Here is a 4,236-nt window from a genome sequence, read left to right on the forward strand (position 1 = left end):
TTTAATTTAATATTAGTTAAATAAATTTTTAACCAGGCTTCTCGTAATTTCCAATATTTTAGAATGGAGAGTTTTTGCCGAACTCAATTTCATGCTATTTTCATATTTTTCATTTGTGTAATTACACATTTTACTAGCATATAATTTCCTCAAAATGAAATATTTTATGACATTAGAAAATAAAATTTTGGAATATAGACTTTTTACATCTTAACGTTTCAACTCAAATAATGTATTACATAAAGTTATTAAATCATTGACTCTTAGATGTATTATTATAACATTTACTTGATTGATAACTCGTCGCTTAACATAAAATTTTATGTTGCTTAGTACTATTAATATTTTAAATTAAATATTATCCCATTAACTAATTATTATTATTATTATTAACTAAGCATTAACTCTTAGACATTTTCACTTAGGAAGTTTGTTTGATTTGTCTCCAACGAACAGTCCAACAATAGTACAGAACAAAAATAACATTAAATAAATAAATCTTACCATACCAATGGGCCTTTACTCTAATTAGAGAAGTTTTACATTTACAATGTCGAGTGTAAGAGTTCGAGCCTCTATAAGAGCATTATGAAGATTAGTTTCAGTATTTCTTCAATTATCAACTAACTAAGTGGAGACAGTCTCTCCGTTACGAAATGTGAATGAAATAGACACTCTCGAATATTATAGAGGGTTTAAAGTATTTGGTCAATTACTTCAGTGAGTTAATATAATGTGAATGAAGTAGCCATCCCTTGAAATATTATAATTGTAATATTTGATGAAATATCAACTAACTGAGTGGAGACAGTCTCTCCCTTACGAAATGTGAATGGAGTAGGCACCCCTCGAATATTATAGAGAGTTTAAAGTATTTAAGCACCCCTTGAAATATTGTAATTATAATATTTGATGAAATATCAACTAATTGAGTGGAGACAGTCTCTCCCTTACAAAATGTGAATGAAGTATGTACCCCTAAAATATTATAGAGGATTTAAAGTATTTAGACAAATATTTTAGTAAGTTAATATAATGTGAATGAAGTAGGTACCTCTTGAAATATTATAATTATAATATCTAATGAAATATCAGTAACAATCTCTGTATAACCAAAAAAAAAAAAAAATCTTACCATAAAAATTGAGGACAAGAGATAAAGCCAAAAGGGATAGTAAAGTTATTTAGGATGTGATGATAGCGATGTATCATGTCTATAATGTACTGTCCAGAATTGTGTTAATAATAAGATTGACAAGGGGTATTATATTATATTAGGAAAAATTAACAAAGTTTCCGCCTTCGAATTGGATAACAGGTAACCAAATTTCTATTCACTTATTTATTTTCCAATGTTGCCCTTCAACTTTAAAGTCTGAATTTGGATTATGAAGATCTTAAAATAAAATGTTTAGAGAAGAGCTTAAAGGCATACCTTCCCTTGGTCTTTTTATTCAGTCAAGACGATGAAAGAAGGCAGGAGACTTGCAGAGTGACATTGAAATACGGGTAATTTTTAAAAATCTCCCCTGAGGTTTGAATTTGTTGTAAGTAGATGGCGAGAATTGATTTATTTGTAAAAAACCCCCTATCGTCAGTTAATTTTAACATTGACCGTTAGTTGACCATGCAAAGACAATATTACCCTTAATAATAGTTTATAAACGAAAATAACTAAAAAAAAACCAAAATTATTGGTGCGAAAAGCACAAACCCTATTTTTTGACAATTTTATCCTTGACAATTCCAAAAATTTACAATATCATAGGTAAAGATTATGACTATTTCATTTTCAAATTTTTAATTTTATTTTTTTAAGGAATTTTAAGGAAATATCAATAATTTAAAGAGGATTTTTTAATTTTAACTTTTTTATAAGAACTTTAAGAAAATATCAATAATTTAAAGAGGGTAAAATAGCTAATAATTTTAGTTTTTTTTATAGTTATTTTCGTTTATAAACTATTGTTAAGGGTAATATTGTCTTTGCACAGTCAACTAACGGTCAATGTTAAAATTAACTGACGGTAGGGAATTTTTTACAAATAAATCAATTCTCACCACCTACTTGTAACAAACTCAAACCTCAGGGGAGGTTTTTAAAAATTACCCATTGAAATACTGACAAATGTGGATGAGAAATAAAAGCCCTTCGCACGTGTAGACGGGGCTTTTTTTCCCACGAGTTTCTAATTGTAAGTTGCACGACAAATGTCGGTGCGAAATAAATCATGTCATGATGCATCTCTTTCTCGCTTTTAACATTTTCGGGAAAATTCTATTAATAACTTAAAAGTCAATTTCAAAAAGTATTTAATTCACCCATTTTTTTTCAGTAATAAAAAAATAGCAATAAGGTTGTCAAATTATATAGGCAATCCACATGTCAATCGCCTGTTCATTAGCCGTGGGTTGGATTTTTTACTTGTCGATTGGTTTTTCATCGTTCATGATAAGTTATTCAAGGATTAATCATTGTCCAATTTTTTTTTTACAAGTAGACTACTTTTATACTTATATATAACTTTAAGGAGTCCGACTTTAATATGTCAAGGACACCATATTCGACAATCTAAACAAAGTTAAATAGTTAAAAAAAATTAATAAAAATCAACAATATGAGAGCATTTAAAATTATTCAGATTGTGAGATACGACGTCTTTAAGCCACAGCTACTTTCATAAATTTCCTAAGTGCAGATACGAAGACGAAAAGAACTTGGACACAAGCTTCTCACCTATATCGATCAGAGTCCCACCTTCAGGTTGGTAAATGTCTGGTTTAAGTAACCTCTTTTTTTCCCCAAAGGATTAGTTTTAGGTAACTTGAAGCATCTATCTTACAAAAGCATAATTTTCCCATTTGTTTTTGTAACAAAACTCCATCCTAAACGGTGATGTGAGCTTAAAATTGGTATTGTCAGGAGAGCGATGCAACCACCCGCAAGACATAAGTTTCAGGTTTGTAAAATCATAACTGTACAATCATAATTGGCACATAAATCTTTACCAACCATAAAGCTCCAGCTGCATATGGTGCTACATTGACCTGGGCTAGATATGTAATCCACAGCAATTGCGATTTCTAAAAATAATCATCATTATACAAGTTTCCTCTTTCCTGAATGATTAATGTACAGAACATGTACCTCAAAAAGAATTTAAACCGAGGGAATTCACATAAACAAATTTCTAACTCAAAGTACTACTTCTTCCATTACTCCAAACAATATCACCTAAACTTCCTACCTCAAAACGTACTTGGTGAAATAATCTCTCCCAACCAAAAGGAAAAAAAAAGGGGTAAAAATAAAAAATTTATCCATCCTTCTAAGCTGAATACTTCATATGCAATTTCAGCTCAGTCCCGGTTTACCAATTTGATAATTCTCTTGTGTTCCGAAAGTGCCAGCAGGGCTTACCCCTTCCTACCATTCAATGAAGAAAACCCGGTCTACCCCTTATCAAAGAATCAACACAGGAAATCCATTTTTCTTTTTCTCTCAACTGAGCAGCATCTAAACTGAACACTTTTTACCATGAGTACATGTTAACACCCAGCAAAGATGTGAGGAGTGACGTCAGCATAGGTTTGAGGCAACTCATGTAACCACATAAGGAAATGCTTTCATTCTCCTAAACAATCAGCTGAAATTGGCCTTTGAATTAATACATTCCCTTGAAAACGGGATTTGAACGACATATGCTTGCTCCATATTCTTCATACTCAGCTTTTGTATGGCAAGCCTGTACGTTGAGCAGAAACCTCAAAATCAGAGTTTGGTAATCCAAGAATAATATAACTCCATCATTAGTGATCACAAGCACAAGCAATACACAAATCAGCCAGCCAAATTGTAAAAGCAGGTAAGTGTGAACGTCAAAATTTATCTAATTAACCGAGTAGAAGTAATTGAATGTCCTCTTCCTCTCTCCTACAATTTTATCCAAAAAGCCCTTGATCCAATTATAGAGTATTTATATCTTGGCCTAGTTAAATTATATAATGAGAGAGCCATAGGTGTCATACTCCTTGAATACCAAATGAGTGTTATACGTAGGTGATTATAAAACGAAAAAGCGAAACTTAATTAATTCAACCATCAATACCAATCATATGGGCTTTTATCTCAACTTAAATATAAAAAAAAAAAAAAGTATACTAGTTCAGATCATAAAATCAAATACCAAACGACAATCAGGAAAACCCATTCGTTTACTGTTGACTATACCTATT

This window comes from Citrus clementina, unplaced genomic scaffold (assembly GCF_000493195.1).
Source record: "Citrus clementina cultivar Clemenules unplaced genomic scaffold, Citrus_clementina_v1.0 scaffold_4, whole genome shotgun sequence".
NCBI lineage: Eukaryota > Viridiplantae > Streptophyta > Magnoliopsida > Sapindales > Rutaceae > Citrus > Citrus x clementina.